Source organism: Sinohyriopsis cumingii, chromosome 14 (assembly GCF_028554795.1).
Source record: "Sinohyriopsis cumingii isolate HCF-2022 chromosome 14, ASM2855479v2, whole genome shotgun sequence".
In the NCBI taxonomy this organism is placed as follows: domain Eukaryota; kingdom Metazoa; phylum Mollusca; class Bivalvia; order Unionida; family Unionidae; genus Sinohyriopsis; species Sinohyriopsis cumingii.
Window position 1 is genome coordinate 29,721,754 of NC_142974.1, and position 19,952 is coordinate 29,741,705.

The following is a 19,952-nucleotide window of genomic DNA, read 5'->3' on the forward strand; positions in this document are numbered from 1 at the left end:
TAGGTTTGTGAGAAAGCATGCCAGCATGCCAGTAGCTTCTCGTGGGTCGGTGGTTCTTTCAGGGGTTTTCCCGGGTTCTTCATCCACCATTAATACTGGCCGCTATGTACAGCCTATCGTGTGCTGTAAAATGGCGTCATACCCCACAACAACAACAACTAAAATAAAACAAATCTACAAAGCATGCTTCTAAATGCAAAATATATAACAGATATTTTACAGCACTTAGAAACTCGTCACCGGATTTTTAGGTGGTTGCCACGGTCCTTTGTTTTATTATGAATGCCTGAACAATGCATGAAATGCCTGTAACATATTTCATATCTATAAATTGCTTGTAACTGTGTTGATTTTCAAGTCACTCCCGTCTCGACCGAATAGATAATGTCCGCTGATTTTTTTTTTTTTTTTGTTTATTGGGATTTTGTTATTGGATGATGGCCAGCAATTTTGTCATTGGTAGAAGATAACCACCTTTATAGCGAATCATATTCGAAGAGTCCAAGTTGGTTGCATGATAACAATAGCATATAGTAGACAAGTCATTGAGACCACACATGTAAATGGCAACGATTTATAAGAAGTATTGTCGATCCAGCAAGTGAAAGGTCCCGTGAATAGTGTATCACAAAATGTTGTTTGGTTCATTTAAAACTGTAGAGATGATTCTACTACCTACAAAAGGTAAGCCTTTCATACTTTCATATTCGCTCAAACTGGTATCCAAGACCCATCAGAATGTGTACAATTAATATGAACCTATTAAAATATTCATTTAAGCAAAACGAAATTGCTTTCAGTAATCGTGATTAATTGTTTATGAAGTGTGCCACTTGAATCATATTTTGTATTTTGAAAATTATGATTATTACTTGCTTATGATATAAACCGGTTTTAATCTATTGCATTGGATTGAATATTACTTTTGTATGACAAGAGCTGATTTTGAGCTGCTTATTTTAGTTTTTATTGTGCTAATTGCATTTTTTATAATTTCTATATTTTAAATCAATCTTGTTTAACGTTATAAATTTCTAATATGCTGGTGGCATCTGTATTCTGTTATAAGGTTAGATTAAGATTCCTAATGTGATCAGCTAACATATTAATAATGGCTGTTATCGTTATCTAACTATCTTTTAACTATAAACATTCTAACTTTCATATCGTATTTTTGTCTTATTTTATTGGTATTTAATCCAACCTTTCTAAATTATTTTATTTCCTGACTTCTGGTATTTTTAGTTTAAAATAATTTCAGAATTCTATATGAATTCTCAATGCATACCTCAATTATACGGTTGTATATATTTCATAAACATTTTTAATTAATTTTACTTTCCTTTTAATTAGCTGGCTTCAGCCTCCATTACGTATAATTATATATATAAAATAAATGTTCTTAAAATCGTCTCCCTGGATTTTTTACGGAACCGTTGAACATATTGCAATAATTTTAAAACTGGCATTGATGTCTATTCGCTATTGTTTTTATCAATCCATAATTTTACAAGACATTGGTATATTTTGATTAGTATGAAAATTAGCACAATCTATTATAATATCAGATAAACTGATATTTCAAGAATATTTATAATATCTCCCATTATATTTTTCTAATATCATAGTTTACCTTAACATATACAATTTGGCTGATAATACCCTAAAACATTATGAAATATATGCAATCTTTGCAATGATATTTATATCATCGATTTTCATGATAACTGTTTTACAACATTTTTTACCGCATGAAAACAGAAAAAGCAATTTAAAATAAATAGTCTATAAATGGTATGAGATTTATTTTTTAATAATATTAATCGAACTCCCTAAAGTTAAAGAGTATTGAAAGATTTTTAGATGCAATATTAAACACACACACACACACACACACACACACATATATATATATATATATATATATATATATATATATATATATATATATATATATATATATATATATATATAATTTTACTATGTATACCCTCCTCTTTTTTATATATTGCTACTCTGTTTTATACAGTATCGAATTATGATTTTGAATTTGAATTTTCAATTTGGTTTTCATTACTATTTTATTTGCAATTTGTTACTATCTAATATATCTTCTATTTTTATTTATAATCTTACTGCACAATTTATTGCTTGGTTTTCTTTTCAATCATATCACATTTTAATATTTCGAGTAATTTTCTAGTATTATTTATTTTACATTAGTTTTTCTATTATGTTGTCTTCATCTTTTTGTTTTATGTTATTTGTTTGTTTTTAAGCATTAGTTTCTAACCAAAAAAAATTATATTTGGTTCTTTCGTTATTTTTATTTTATTTTTCCAATATTTTTTTCTCTTCAATTTAAATGCACTTTGAATTTTTATATTTAAATAACTTCTGAAAACGATAATTGTATTTTTAACCTGTCTCTATCTGAGGAAAAACAAATATAAAAGCTCATTAGAGAGAGATCATGAGGGACATTATTTAAAAGACTGGGAAAAAAAATACTCATTGATGGGCCTGTTCGAAGAAGAACAAAAATGCTATATATCGTGCTTGCTTAACTTTCTCGAAGTTTTGTATCTCAGTGCGTACTGTTTTATGCCAGCGGAAGATAGCAGTTGAAGTGTTAATTTCAGCGCCACATACTAACCTCCAGTATGTACACATCTCATTGGAAATAAGAGGCAGTGTACATTGAACCAATGTTAGCTTATGTTGCACTGTCTCAATTAATTAATTAATTAATTAATTAATTAATTAATTAATTAATTAATTAATTAATTAATTAATAATTAATTAATTAATAAAGTTAATTAACTTTATTAATCATGTTACAATTACGTGCAACAAGCAGTTATGTCACATGCTAAGGAACTACTGTAAACCATTTAGCGCTTTTATTACAGCTAGTGTCGAAAGATGACCTTCGCTTAAATTGAGATAGGTATAAAGTGTCATGTGCTGTGCTGGACTTGTGTTGATAGTGTTGTTTGCAAGGGAAAGTGTATGGAAAGAAGGCTTTACATGAATAACCGTACTAATTCAATTCTTTGCACAACAGGTATTTTGTTTTGCATCCGATGGACTTTAGAAAACAACATTTTAAGCAATATTTGTAGTTGAATGACTGTGTGTTTACATATTTGTTTCTTTTCTTCTAGACCGCTCAGGTGGAATAGTTGTTTATTGTTGTGTTTATTTAATACGTTTACTTGGTTTTTGTCTAATATATTTCCTTAATGCCGGCATTAGTGCTGTTTTTGGTGCTGGTTCATCTCCAGTCCTTATGGTATTAACAAACAAATAGTAACAAATAATTCAAATCATTCCTTACTAGTACAGAAAAATACGTATTTACTAAAATAGTCTATAATTGGTATGAGATTTATTTTTTAATAATATTAATCGAGTTCCCTAAAGTTAAAGAGTATTGAAAGGTTGTTAGAAGCAATATTAAACACACACACACACACACATATAGATATATACATTTTATTTTACTATGTATAAGCTCCTCTTTTTATAAATTGCTACTTTGTTTTAAACAGTATCCAATTATGATTTTGAATTTGAATTTTCAATTTTGATTTTCATTACTATTTTATTTGCAATTTGTTGTTATCTAATATATCTTCTTTTCTATTTCCAATCTTACTGCACAATTTATTACTTGTTTTTCATTTCAATCTTATCACATTTTAATGTTTCCAGTAATTTTCTAGTATTATTTTGCATTAGTTTTTCTATTATGTTGTCGTCTATTCTGTTATGTTATTTGTTTGTTCTTAAAGGAGACCAGAAACCAATGGAAATATAGAATAATAATAAAAGTACTATAGCAGAAAACCTTATTCTGAAGTATCATCTGCGACCGTAATGTCAATATTAAAATATTGGCCTATCTTCTAGGAGCTGAATTTCCGTGAACTTGTATGCAAACTTTCCGCGCCTATTCGGTTACTTTCGGGATTTGACATCACAGTAGCGACTCCAGCAGCCCAAGTGGGAGTTGCCAGAGTAAAAGACAATACCATTTTGCGTTGCTTACGGGTGTAATAGAACATTAAGAAAAGCCTGTGGACAACATATTTTTTTCTTTTCCAAAAGATAAAGGCATAATGAAAGAATGGATACATTATTACAAACGAGTCGATTTCAAAGCAACACCATACAGCACTCTGTACTCGTTACATTTCTCAAAGGAATGTTACGAGAGGGATCATGAAAATATGGCAACTCAAGGATACGCAAGTGCTAGGCCTAGACTAAAAGTTGGCACTGTTCCAGACATACCTTTGAACATTTTAAATCCTGGGGAAAAGTGTTAAACGTGTGAGTTACGAAAATAGGCAGAAGGCCGAGTAAGTGACATCAAAATGAAACAATCAATTCACAGATCTTTTATCTACACCAGCAGTGCTAAAAGCAAATCTGATAGCCCGACACCCTGGGTCCATCTGGTTTTAGTTCCGACCCATCCTGTATTCAAAGTGAGGTGCCCGTCAGGCTTGTCGAAACAAAAATTGTTTGACTGAGGAAACTTTGATCGCGCTGGTGAAATGAGTAAATATATTTTGAAGATGTTGACATACATGCCTTAACACGACACAATCAAATCACTACTGTCCTAGGTGAAATTTAGATTTGATTCTAATCAAATGGAGGCTTTGCTAAAAATAAGATTCTAAACCTGTCGTGTTTCGAGAAAACACAGTTTTTAGTAATCTTATAAAAATTACAAATTAAAAAAAATTCATTGTATACATGTAGTATGGATAAACGGTAATCTGTAATGATAGGAACTGATATAAAACTATTCCTTGGGCAGTTTAAATAGCAGCAATTAAAAGAAAAGAGGTCAAAGTTTCACGTTAACTGGCTGACAATAGAAACGGGGGGGGGGGGGGCCGGATGGCTATTGACACCCCCCCCCATTTCTTGACCCAATGTGCGAGCGCCCATGGGACGTGCCTTTTCTCCCTGTGACACGCCTTATTATTCCCTCAGGACAAGCCCCTTTTGCCTATTCTGGTCAGCTCTGGCTAAATTGCAAAAAAAGCTAAAGTTTTGATTTAAGTATGCAAACAATAAAGCCAGTGTGACTTATGAACAGAATCCTTATTCTTGCATTGATCTTTTGAAAAGAACTGCCCTTCGGACTTACTTCAAAGAAACCATGTTCGACAGTGTGTGTATGTGTAAGCACCAGCAATTGATTGCCAAATAAACGATGCCTATTTTGTTGTTACTTACGATGCCATGGACTTCAGGTTTAAGTCTTAATGCATGTAACACTGTTTGCTGAATAAAATATTTATTCAGAATTAGTTCTTTAGGGCCACATATACTGCATGGTATATTTTGTTTTATTCCTTGTAATTTAATCATGTAATTAAACTTTACATATACGGTAGAGGAATGTCAGGTGTTAACTGGCCGAGTTTCTTTGGGGGAAATGGAGATGCGAGTTTGTTTGCAGAGAAAATTTCACAGTGGTCATTCATTTAAGCTAATTGGTGACAATTTTATTCTTGTAATTTTTTTATTACTATAGTATTGTAGTAGTTGTTAAAAAACATCTGAAATTTACTTGAATAACGTTTAATCTTCACGTTCTATTTACTAAAGAAGAAAAAAAAGAAGAAAAAACTGTTGTGTGATATTAATTATTTCGTCCATTGCCGGTATTAGACGTGTGTGTGTGTGTGTGATTTGAATTTTTAACGTAGCTTTAACAATTGTTCAGTCATATCGCTACGATGTCTGCAATGTGGCAGTTTAGGCTGTGGATTGCATACGTTATATCTATTCATAAATGGTTTGGGGTTGGGTTTTTTTCTTCTGACAAATGAAAATTGACAGACATAATGTAATAATCGGGACTTCGCTGCGAAAAATTTAGAGATATTACGAGATCGGGAGGTAAATGAGGAAATACCCAAAATCGGGAGGTTTTTCTCCCCGCTTGAGAGTTGACAGGTATGAACTGTCTGGGCTTGTGGAATTTCAGTCGGGGCTTGAGTTTATTTAAGTCACCAGCCCGGGGCCTGTACCTAAAAGTTTTCTTTTAGCACTGACCAGTACAGTACATAAACTATTATATCAGACTGCAGATTCAACTTTTGAATGTGCAACCCAAATGTGGTCTCCTCCTGTCTGCCTCGCTTGCCAATGTTTGTTTGTAATCGAGGACTGGGTAGTATTACGTCACGGTACCACGTGATCTGTCGTCTCATCAAAACTCGGCAATTTACGGAATCATGGTATCTTCCACGCAGTATAATCACTACCTGCTTACAATATTTAATTTATAAACACTGCAGTCGAATTAAAATTTGTAGAGAATTACATACGTAAAAGGAAAAGTTTGATTTCTAGTCTCCTTTAAGCATTAGTTTCTAACAATAATCTTTTATATTTGGTATTTTAGTTATATTTTCTTATATTTTTCCTATATCTGTTCGTTTCTTTTTTCAATTTAAATGCACCTTGAATTTTACATTTAAAGAACTTCTGAAAACCATATTTATATTTTTAACCTGTCTCTATCTGAGGAAAAACAAATATAAAAGTAAATTATCTCATTAATGAGACCCCATGAGGGACATTATTTAAAAGACTGGAAAATATACTCATTGATGGGCCTGTTCGAAGAAGAACAAAAATGCGTCATATACTAACCTCTAGTACGTACACATCTCATTAGAAATAGGAGGGTGTGTACGTTGAACCTATGTTAGTTCATGTTGCAGTGTCTCAATTAATTAATTAATTAACTTTATTAATCGTGTTACAATTACGTGCAACAAAAAGTTATGTCGCATACTAAGGAACAAATGTATACCATTTAGCGCTTTTATTACAGTCTGTGGCGAAAGAAGACCGGCTGTTTAACTTTAATAGGTACAAGGACACGGCGGCTGTGTTGGCTTTGTTTTGATAGTGTTGTTTGCTAGCGATTTACGGTACTAATTCAATTCTTTTCACAACACTTATGCTTTCTATTATGAATCCATCGCGGCGATTAAAATAGGGAAAATGAATTTTACCAGACAAGACAATACCTGCTTCTGAAAGTGCAATGAATAAATTACCAAATATATCAAATGTAAAAAAAAAATGTTATCCACTCTTTTTTATACAATTTACCTCTGAAGTTCAGGAAGTGAAAATGACCAAGTGGAGCTAGCACTTTTTTTAAAGGAGCACATCTGGAGTAAGGACAAGCTGTATACTCTATAACCCATATTACACCCATCAATCATGCACCAAAATAAAGGGAATTAAAGGTTCTTTGAACTGTATCTAAGATATACAAGGTTTTTTTAAAGTTTAAAGAGCCAGTAACGGTATCAGAATACTGGAAATTGAAAAAACAAAACTAAGAGGGATCAAAAGAGCTTTCTACTTACACGGTTTTCTGACAGAAGCTTGGTACAAGGGATGTATATACCACCGAAAGTGCAACAGATGCGGGGAAACAGGGCACACCCCACATAAATGCCCCCAAACCCTGGCGGAAAACCATTTAACGAACACAGAACAAATCTACACAGCTACGCTAGAAATCTTCCCGACTATAAAGCAACAGGAACAAAAACAACAACAACAACAACAACAAGGGAAAATGCAACAACAACAACACCAACAAGGTGATCAGGAAGGTCAACACCATGTAGAATAAGGACAAAATATACTCCAACAACAACAACAGAACAAAAACGACCACAAGGAAAAACACAACATCAACAACACAAACAAGGTGATCAGGAAAGTCAACACCATGTAGAATAACAAAACGTAGAACAAAGGCAACAACAAAGGCAACAAAATGGACAAAATAAACTCCAACAACATCAAGAAAAACAAGAGGCACAGCTATTAAAACAACACAAAAAGCAAGAAACTAAGAGTTTAAACAACAACAAGAGAAACAACAACACCAATTAGTACCAAAAACCAGCATCAACAACAGAAGGCACAACAACAAGTAGCAGGAAAACCAGCAGAAGTATTCCAAGAGAAACAAAAGAAACATACAGCGCCAATTACGAAGGAAAACACACAACAAGTAAAACTGGAACAAAAAACCAGAGCAGAGTAGCAAAAAGTTAAAAACAACGACAAAAAGTACACAAAAAACGGAAACAATGCAAATTGAGATAGAAAAATATTTGAAAGACTATGATGAGTGTCCGGAAGACAGTTTGGAAAACCAGGAAACCACAATGGAAACATCAAAAGAACCAAAGCAAACAACATCGCTAGAAGAAGAATTAAAGAGACAGACGTAGAAGGATGCAATAAAGAGACAAAAGAGAGAAGAGGCTAAAATGAGTGAAACCTACCTTCTGGAAGACGACGAATGCATTGAATAGAATTTTCATCTTATTTTCAACAGCCAAAAAAGAAAAACTAAAAAAAAACATTAATTAAAACAAACAGACAAAAATATATTTTTTATTTTAAACAATAACGCCAAAAAATAATAATAAAAAAGTAAAAGAAAAAGATGCAATATATACAAAAAAATAAACAAATCAAAAACTAAAACTACACTATATATATGTATACAAAGATTATAACATGAAATTCATATAAAAGGTGGAAAAATATAAGTAAAGAAAAAATATAGCACATATACAACCACAAGTAGGGCAGGAGGGCCTCACTAAATGGTCTGAGAAGATCAACTAGAGAGAGCACCCTCCATAAAAAATGTATAACCAGTGAAGAAAGATGGGGAAATTCTTTTTCTTTAAAATTCTAACCCTATGCAGAATTCAAAACTGTAGAGCACCACCTACGAGCGGGGATTTGTATTTGTTTATAATGTTTGATTCAACAGGGTCTTTTTGCGGGTGTTGTGTTTGACAAAGTTTGAAGAACGCACCATATTTATGGTTCTTGCCGCCTTTGCGGATGCTCTTTTGAGAGTCTGGGATTTTGTAACCTGTCGTGTGTATTGCCTGTGTGTTTTAACAGTTTTTTCGGTTATATTTCTTTCTGCATAGCCACATTTCATTTCATCATATCTGTAACTCAGTAAATGTTCAGGTCAGCGTCATTAAATCTAGCTAAAAGTACTCAATTCGTCGCACGCGAAGTATTTAACACGAATTAGATACTTTTAGCTGCATTTAATTACGTTGGCTTGAAAATATACTCAGTTACAGGTATAATAAAAATCGACATGCTATGTTTCCGTGTGTGTGTTCATCTCAAATTGTTTTTTATGGTGTGTTTTAATGACCTTAAGATGTTTTATGAGTGAATTTCTTTTATTTATATACTATATATATTGTAGTTTTTGTTGTTATTTGATTTTATAACATCTCCAACAGGCCCATTAGCAGACAACGGGGGTTTCTTCTTTTTAAAAGTATATGAATATTTCTCTGTCGCACAGATGAGAAATAATGAACATGATGTTACAATAAAAGTAAACAAATAACAAATTAGGTGAGATGATAAAATTATCCAGAAGAAAGAAAAAAAAAAAGACAAGGATATAATCCAAAAGAGTACCGAGGAAATACCAGAATAATGACTATTTGATCTATGACTTTTAGCCTTTAGCACTAGAACCCTACATTCATGACATTTCTAATGTAACAAGTGAAGGAAAACAAAATGAACTCATTAGATGCCATAAACGTTGCAAAATGTATGCGTCATGAAAACAGAAACTCTAAATCAGAACATTTTGACAAGTTGTGAAATTTTAAAAGTCTAAGTAAATAGTGCGCATAGGTGCATATCTCGTGCATACACATCTGAATACAAGAAACATTTTGTTATCTTAGAACACTGCCCACATTAGTGTATGGCATACTTGGCGTCTATTAATACGCAACAATTTGAAAGATTGATTGCGGTACAGGCATCAAACCATTAACTCTTTTGCAGCCAGAAAGGCAGTCTACTGGTCGGGAAAAAATAGAGCACTAAATATTATGAGATGTACCCATTGCCTAATAACGATTTTTTAAAATTGTTAATTTCGTAAACTCAAAATGATATACTATACCAACATATTAGGTTATATTGTTGTATCATATATTCAATTTTATATAATTGATTCTTAATAGCAATGCCAAATACGTCAGAATCATTCCATGAATTTGATGCAAACATCATTAGCGTTATTTTCATTGTGTATGTGTACGTAAGGATATATACTAAACAATAAGATTTTTAACATTTAATTTCAGCCTATTCATCAAACCGTTCGAAAGCGGATGATATTAGAAAGCATAATACAGAATTACTAGATATTTTGCACATTGGGGATTTAGTAAAGTTTCACCGTCGCTGGTATTACCACTGGGCTGTTTACGTAGGAAAGGATGAAACAACAGGTATAGCGGGAATCCGATCCATTACGTAATAAATATAAATCGAATTTTGACACCATAATTTTTCTTTTTTTATACAAATGAACGTTTTTTTCTTAGGTTAGTTTGCTAAAGATTTAATTTATTTCAGTAGATCTCTTAGAAACAATGAGAACTATATTGTCTGAGAATTCTTTAACAACTTTCTATAAGAAATGAATACATTGTTTAGAAAGAGAACAGGTAACAATATTAATCAAACTGAACATTTGCATTTTTTTTTATTACTTTGGGTTTCTAGGCATTTATTGTGTTTATAATAGCCAAGCCTCTTTAGTTGAGAACACCAATTTATGCGTTTATTTACAGATTGAAGAAATGGGGTTTAATTACAATGCTTTATATTAGTTTATAGATCTGGATAAAAGTAGACATGATAAATAGCTAAATATTATCAACAAACAATCACAGAAAAAGATGACTTCGTTATTTGTTTAATATCGATAATTGTATACAAATTCGGATTCTGCTCGCATCAAATCATTAAAGAAACAATTTTCATTTACAGCCTGATAAGATGCAATTTTTACCATTGTCATAATTGCTGATTTGTATGATGATATACTTATGTTCTAGACAGGCTGAAATCATTGCAAGCTTGAGCAGTACAGAGTATGACACGTATCAAGAAGGACAAATTAATTCGATGTTTGCATTATAAACTAATTCTATAAAATAATATGTGAAGATTAAATTAAAATATAGAAAAACAAATATTCAACAACATTTTTTACGATGTTGTAGGTGAACCGATAGTGATCCATTGGTGGGCTGAAGATTTTCAAACATCAATAAAGGGGGCTGCCATATTGATCACTCCGTTTTGGAAAGTTGCAGGGCAGAGTAAAGCTGAGAACGGCAACGACGCTGACCGTGAGGAAAGGTCGAATAGGTACATTCCTTCTTTGATTAACAATACATTTTTGGAGAGAATGTGACCTCAAAACACCTCTGTTATAATCTGCTCATTTGTGTCTCCGTTAACTTTACATTGTCAGAATCGTGCAATGTTTTACTAAATTGAACACTTTCATATTGCATGCACGTGCACGACACGTGCGCCAAATAGTATAGTGTATTAGGAATTAATTTGTAAACAAATCATGTACACTCATGTAGTAGACGCTTTACGTTATGGTTGATTAAATTCGTTTCTGAAGGAGTGTGTATGTAATTTGGATTTTTTAAGTAGCTTTAACAATGCTTCAATCATATCGCTACGATGTCTGCAGTGTGACAGTTTATAGTGATATCTAGCACTGGGACATCATGCCATAGACATGTAGCATGATGTCCCACCCAGTCACATTATCCTGACACCAGGCCGACCAGTTCTAACACTAACCTCTTAATGCTGAGGCAACGCGAGGCAGCTGTTACTACCATTTTTGTAAGTCTTTGGCATGACTCAGCCGGGGATCGAACCCACGACCTCCCGCATTTGAGGCGGACGCTGTAACCACTAGGCCACCGGATGGGTCGTTTATGAAGGAACTAAAGCAGCTACTTCGTGGACTGTCACATGCCAGCTCATTTGCACTTTTCCACGTTAACTTTCTTTGATAGAATGTTTCGGATTGAGGCTAGCTATAGACGCCAGACAGGTCATACAATTGCTGGATTCATATAAATATCATGCAGATGACGAGGTATAAACGTATCTTCTTTAGCTGGTAATAAGAATGGCAACAAATATACTTAGTTTTACATAAATGTCGTGATATATTGAGTGGATTTATCTGTATCAGTACTACATGAATTAACATCTGATTTGTGCAACGCGAGAGCAGCGTCTTGTCTCATCCGCACGTGTTTCCTCAAAATGTACTTTCTTAATTCTGCAATTCCGAATTACATCACCTATTAAATGGGTTCTAAAGCTTGATTACACATTTCGAAATTGTACTGCAATTTCTACTCCATTCAACGTGCAATAACATTCTCATTACTGCACTCAACATGAAATGAATATTATATTCCATAGCGTCTTTGTGATAAATACATTTGAAAGAGTTAATATTTTCCCAATTTTGATTCCAAATATTCAATGACAGAACAGAAACACACATGGAGATGAGTCATGAAGCTGCTCCGTCGCATCACAAATAAGATGTTATTTCATGTATAGTTTGACACAGATAAATCCACTCCATGATCGCACAATTTAGTAGAAATGACAAAAATACCAAACTCTATTCATTTCCAGGCCAAATGGAAAAGTTGTTGTAATGCGCATTCATTCACGATATGACTAATTCTTAATCTTAAGTAGACTAAAACGACATGTTCTCTTCTTTCAAAAGTGATGTCGAGCGCGCGACTAAGTTCAAATTTAGCTGGGCGGAGTTCTGTGCGCAATAATATTTTTGTTGAGTACTGATGAATCTGAGTAGTGAATGGGGGCACCCTAGAGACGATGGGATTTGCCATTAAAAACAGGGTCCCGGCACTCTGGGGACTATGTAAATTTAACATGGGGAAAACTTACCCGGCACTCTGGGGACAATGGGAATTAACATGGGAATCTATTTTGGGTTAGTCTAGGGACAAGGGAAATTTAACATGGGAGAAAAAAAGCAATTCTAGGGACAAGAGGAATTGAACATGAGATTTGTTTTTTGTTGTTTTCTTTTTAAAATAAAATAAAAAAGGGGGTAGGCAATTGAAAGTCTATCTCTTTTCGAGAGATGTGGGTGGCCCTGAAAAGGGCCTTTGGGTTTACATATGCCCTTAACATAAAGGGCATCTGTGACTTCTTCTTGTCCTTAGGCTTCGTCTCACTGTAGGACCGTAAATCAGGACTCTTTTGAGGCATCCTTGCCTCTCCACGTAAATAATACGTATCCATAGGTTGCTGGCGGTCCTGTGGACAACTGTCCATTCAGATCGGACATACATCGGTATGTCCGTCCTGAACATCATCGAAGACACAAGGGTGATGATTCGACTGTGGTCCACATCTTGAAGCGCCGAGAACAGGTGAATCAATGCAGTGAACTGCGCTTATTTATAGGTAGAGGAAGGATTGAAACGGATTGAGTTCATTGACCAATCCAAACACGCGTTACAAAATTCAGTCAGTCCACGTCCAATCGGAAGAGAGCAGTCTGTGACGTCACGTGGTCTATATAGATTCGCTAGCGCCCGTGTGTAGTCAATCCATGCGACAGTTTTTTCAACATGACGGAAATTCAGAAAACGATCAACTGGGGTGCACCAGCAGTGGAGACTACACAAGGGAACCCGGACTTACTTTCAGAAGAGGTAAATTGGGATTTTGTTGATTTTCTTACCTCGCAAGAATTTGTTCCGGAACCTTCGTCACCTTCATTACCGCAAGTGGAGAATTTTAGACAGAGACAGAAAGAAGAATTGGAGAAATTTATACAACGGTAAAAGGAAGCAGAACAAGCTTTTCTTCTACGGCAACAGCAACAAGAAGAAGAGGTAAGAAATAAACAACAAGAAGAAGCAGCAAAGACACAAGAGGGTGAAAGTCAAATCGTCACGGTACTGTTGGACATTTTAGCGGAGTTAAGAAGTCTGAAACAAATGTATCAGACTTCGTTATCACGACCGAAGAGAATACGACCTTCCCGAGCTAAACACGCCAACCCTGTGACTAAACCTACCGTACCACCCTTAGTGATTTCAACCAAATCATCATCAGAAGTAGGCCTCGGCCGTGGCAAAGTCTTAAGGCAGTTAAAGTTGATTGCTTAAACTCACCCCTACACCAAAAACCAAAGGCCCTTTTCAGGGCCACCCACGTCTCTCGAAAAGAGATAGACTTTCAATTGCCAATAACTCAAAAAATAAACAACCCATTTTACCCCTATAGTACGTGTGTATGAATGTGTGAGTGTACGTTCTTATTTTAAAATCAAAACCCAAAGACACTTACCTTTTTATACCTAATTTATTCTTTTATCAATAGTTACAATCCAATTCACAATTAACAACAGAGCACTTTAAAAACTTCATACACTTCTTCTGTCTCATTGTTTAGTCTCTCTGTTTTTTGAATTTCTTCACCGTCACAGTCTTTTCCTCCTCTTTCTCCTCACTTTCTTCCCTTCTTCTTTTCTTCTCCTGTTTCTTTTTCTTCACTTGTCTGCTTTCTTCCTCCTCTTCTTCTTCCTCTGAAGAATCCCTCTCTCCTTCTGACTCCTCTTGTTTCTTTTTTGGGCAATCTGGAGACCAATGTCCTTTTTCTTGACAATAATAACAGGTATCTTGACTTTTGTCTTTTCTAACCCCTTTTTTTTCTTTTTTGACGGTCTGGACACTCTGAAGACCAATGTCCTTTCTTCTGACAGATATAGCAAGTATCTTGACTTTTATCTCGCAAGGAAGGAGAGTAGTCCGTCGGCTGGTCTTAAGAGAATTTCCTAATGACCCCTCGCAAAGCTCTGATGAAACTTTCGATTTGTGTTGTCTCTTCCATCGTTGTGCTCGGTTTGAGAGTGAAATGAATAGTGAAAGGACAAGACAAACACCCTTTTATATACGCTGGTCTGCCATGACTATAAATTCGTCCATGGTGTTTAAGCTTCAGTTATTTGACGTTTTTCACTCAAGATGAAACGATCCAATTCATTTGAGAAGAAAGAAGAAGAAAGTAAGAGGCAGAAACGTGATCTATCGCCTGGTACCAGAGCTGAAGTCTTGGCACAAATTCATGCCAGTGATTTTGAAGATGACATGAATGAATCAGAATCCAAACCCTCTAAACAAAGTTCACCACCCTTAGTCAACCCTGACAAATACTATTCCATTCGAGAAACCGAAAAGCGCTCCTCTAGAAAATTTAGAACCACGGCTTACAAATACTCGGTGAAGTTTGAAGATTTCAAGGCCGACGTACCCTTAGAGAAGGCAGAAGGGTTCATCACCGGGGTGTGGGATTCTTTGCTCACCACACTCAAGCGACAATGTCAACCCAAAGAAGACGATCGCTTGAGACTTTCCATACAACACGACGATTTGAAATCCCCTGTTTGGATCGAGTTTAGCACCCCTGCAGAATTGGCCGCTTCCAAAGTCATGGACAAGATTCAACACGTGCAATAATCTAATGACCATTTTGACATCACCGATGGAAAAGCCACACTCGACATGACCCACGTCTCTCCTCCTCAAGGGACAGGACAACGCAATAATGTGTTATTCGTGAACGACCTTCGCATCACCAAAACAAGCCTCGTCCAAATTCACAACCCTCAAGACCAGATGTGTTTAGCCAGGGCTATCGTGGTGGGACGAACCTAAGCCAACAAAAACGACACGGCAGAATGGAAAAGAGCCTGGGAGAACATTCCAAAATCGAACCGAGCCAAACAACGAAGTGAAGCAGAACTCCTGTTACAACAAGCTAGCCTGTCCAAAGACACACCTTGCGGCATTCCTGAAATGCAAAAATTGCAAGATGTCCTAGCTCCATTATACACCTTGAAAATGCACCCTCAAGAAGTACGCGGGCCTCTGTTGTTTCGAGGGAAAGACTTTAAGGATGGAATATACATTCACCTTTATCATCACGATGAGCATTTCGATACCATTACTAGTATCACTTCATTCCTGGGATACAGTTATTACTGTGAGAAATGTGACTATGGCTATAAAAACCGAGAACAACACAAACATTGTGGATCGAAATGCCCAGGATGTTTGGCCTCTCCACCCTGTCTGAGCGAAAGGCAAGAACCATTGCATTGTCCTGCTTCTCTGCGCACGTTTGTCAGCCCTGCTTGTTACCAACAACATCTGAAGACGCAAGGTTCACAGCAGAAATGTGCTTGTCAACTCCTGAGATTGTGCCCTACCTGTGGACAAGGCATACGTACCAACAGTGCCAAGGCACACGTATGTTCAGGAAAGAAAAAATGTCACATTTGTCACCACATCGTGGACTTGGAACACCAATGCTACGTGCAAAAATACCAATCCCCAAAAGAGAAAGAGGATGGACACAAGAAGAAAGGCAATTTCATCTTTTTCGATTTCGAATGCGTGCAAGAGACCGGCGTTCACATTCCTAATTTCTGCGTGGCTCATCGAGCGTGCGAGAAGTGCATTCAAGAACCTATCTTCAGTCATTGCCCTCACTGCAGCAAGATTCCCGGAGGGCGTGAAAAAATCTTTCGGGGACCAAAGACGCTAGCCGAGTTTGCCCAATGGGTCTTAAACCCCATCGACATGACGTGGAGCCAAGAGGACATCGAACGTTACGGAGATTGTCATCGTCATGCCACAGTGATGGCTCACAATTTCTCCGGATACGATGGACAGTTTCTTTTGAGATACTATACGGAACAAGGCACCGAACGTCCTAAAGTCACTTTGAACGGAGCCAAAATCATTTTCATGCAAGTGAGACAAGTGCAGTTTAAGGATTCGATGAGTTACCTAGCCATGCCTTTGAGTCGAATGCCTAAAACATTTGGAATGAGAGAAATGGCTAAAGGGTACTTTCCACACTTTTTCAATACGGAAGCCAATCAACACGCCGTTCTACCCCACTTGCCTGAGGCTCACTATTACGACCCTGACAACATGCGTACCGAACAACGAGAAGCTTTCTACGCTTCGTACCAGGCTCACGCCTCCGACCCTTTCGACTTGAAGGAAAAAATGTTAAAGTATTGTCGTTCCGACGTGGACATTTTACGACGTTGCTGTGGAAAATTTCGAGAACTGTTCATGGAACACGGAGGGGTCGATCCTTTGAAAGAAGCTTGCACCATTGCCAAAGCGTGTTCCTTAGTGTACCGGCAACGATTCATGCCTGAAAACACCGTAGCTGTCATCAGTCCTCAAACGACCAACTATGTCAAACGTCAATACTCGGTCAAAGCCCTACGCTGGTTACATTACTTGTGCGACAAGGAAGACAAATGGATTCAGCATGCCCGTAACGGAGGGGGCGAAAAGACCATTGGAACGCATTCGGTCGATGGCTGGGACTTAGAAAACCCCAAGATCGTGTACGAGTTTAACGGTTGCTTATTTCACGGATGTCCCGTCTGTTGCCCTGACCGTGGCACTAAAAATCAGTTTTTACAACGAACCATGGAAGACCTGTACCAGGCCACTTGTCAGCGACGCCTAAAGTTAGAACAGCAAGGATACCAAGTGAAGGAAATGTGGGAACACAAGTACGATCACCGCTTGAAAACCGATCCCGAATTTAAACGCCTCGTGGAAAGTTACCAGTTCATGGACCCGCTGAACCCGAGGGATAGTTTGTACGGAGGAAGGACCAATGCCACCTGTTTGCTGTACCAAGCCGACGAAGAGAAAGGAGAAGAAAAAAATACTTGGACGTGTGTTCGCTGTATCCCTACGTATGCAAATATTGTCGCTTTCCTGCAGGGCACCCGCAATTGTTAACGGAACACACCGACCTGAAAAACATTCGACAATACGAAGGCTTGATCAAGTGCAAAGTTTTGCCTCCCAAGGACTTGTACCATCCCGTCTTACCTCACCATTGCCAAGGCAAACTGATGTTTCCTTTGTGCCGTACTTGTGCCGAAACGTGCAACCAAGATCAGCCTTGTCAGTACACCCAGGAAGAACGGGCTTTGACGGGACCCTGGGTCAGCGTAGAATTGTTCAAAGCTCTGGACATGGGATACCAACTGTTAGAAGTGTACGAAATTTGTCACTTTCCCAAGACACAACAATACCACAAGGGTGACCCCAGTCAGAAAGGCATTTTCGCCGACTACGTGGATGCATTTTTGAAACTGAAACAAGAAGCCAGTGGCTATCCTTCCTGGTGTCACACTCCCGAAGACCAAAAGACATTCAAAGAGAAATACTGAGCACAAGAAGGCATAACTTTAGATCACATCGAGAAAAACGAAGGCAGGCGATCGTTTGCCAAAGTGATGTTAAATTGCTTGTGGGGTAAAATGGCACAACGTCCGTGTTTACCCAAGACGGAGTATTTCACAGAACCTTCCCGCTACTTTCAGATGATTCACGACAAAACCAAATTCATGAAACACGTGGACGTCGTTCGCGAGGATTTGATCTTGGTCAGTTACGAAGAAGATCTGGACTTTGTACAAGACGACCCTTTTGGAAATGTCATCATTGCGGCTTACGTGAGAGCTCATGCTCGCTTAAAATTGTACGAAGCTTTAGAACTGTTAGGGGAACGCGTCCTGTACTTTGATACGGACAGTTGCATTTACATCCATCACCCGAGTCAACAGCACCCTGACATCGAAGGAGACCGTTTAGGAGTCTGGACAGACGAGCATCCCGACGACAAGATTCTAAGTTTCGTTAGTGGCGGTCCCAAAAATTACGGCTACGAATACCGGGACCCACAAGGAGAAGTGCACACGAAGTGTAAAGTGAAAGGATTGACTCTGAATTATCGTACTAGTCGAGTGGTCAACTTTGGGGTATTGAAAGAAGCCTTGCAATCTGGAGAGGATGAAAACTTTAAAGCGACCACTCACCAACCGAACAAGATTGTACGTTTACCCACTCACCAAATCGTCAGTCGACCCTTGGAAAAAAGTCTATCAAATCGTGTACCAGAAGCGAGTGCGACTTCCCAATCATTTCACTTTACCGTATGGACACGTCGGTATTGGTCTCTATATAAAAAGGAACTCTAGGCAAGATCGATAGTTCATTGTGACTACCAAGACCAAGCGAACAAGATGAATACTTTCAGAGAAGCACACAACAAGTTCAGAAGGGCACAATTCAAGTTTGGGGGCTCTGAAGTGGAATGCGATTGTGAGCCTTGCAATGGGAACGATGCTGTACGCTGTGACCTTAGTGATGCCGTAAAGCATCATGGGAACCTTGTTCTCACTGTCCCTATCATGGAAAGTGATGATGAGCGTGTCAAACCTGAGGGATGCGAAAGCGATGCCACTCGTCCTCTTGGACACTTTACTGGGTTTCATTTTAAAGGTGAATGTCTACCTTCACGTCTACCTCCCTATGGATGTCATCCAGCCCTGAGCAAACTCCTGTCCATGTCACCCAACCCTCATCGAAACGAACCTGTGAAAGACGAATATTCGTTACCTGTGCGTTTGTCGGAATACTGCGACTTTGAAAATCGTCTTCAATCGTTCAAAGGAAAATGGCCTAAGTATCTGGGAGGACCGACCACCGAAGAATTCGCCAGAGCCGGATTTTACTACTTGGGTGAACAGGATAAAGTCAAGTGCTTCAGTTGCGGTGTGTCACTTCACCACTGGGAACCACAAGATTCGACCCACCTGGAACATGCTCGATGGTCACCGAATTGTCATTACTTACCCTTAGTGGGACCGAGACATTGAAGTAACTTACCATGTCGTTGAAGAAGAAACCAGACTGGCTAGGAGTGAAATGTTGGACATCACCGAGACCAGTATTTAAACTTCATTTCAAAAGCGATATTGAATCATTACCTAAAGAGCTGCAAGAGAAGATTTACAAGGAAGTTTGGCAGGGACTTGCCAGTGTGAAATCTCAATGGGTAACTGTAGAACTTTTGTGTAGAGAAATTCACAAGAGGAAAGTGAAAAA

At 37.1% G+C, this 19,952-nt stretch overlaps 1 long non-coding RNA gene across 1 annotated transcript in view; it reads left to right on the forward strand.

The window, feature by feature from the left end:
* The first annotated feature begins 552 nt into the window (after window positions 1-552).
* LOC149783500 (uncharacterized) overlaps window positions 553-19,952 on the forward strand; it is a 38,806-nt gene continuing 19,406 nt past the window's right edge. Inside the window, exons 1-4 of the long non-coding RNA XR_016414022.1 lie at window positions 553-684; window positions 2,913-2,950; window positions 10,221-10,367; window positions 11,148-11,295. This is a non-coding gene — a long non-coding RNA (uncharacterized LOC149783500). The remainder of the gene's footprint in view (window positions 685-2,912; window positions 2,951-10,220; window positions 10,368-11,147; window positions 11,296-19,952) is intronic.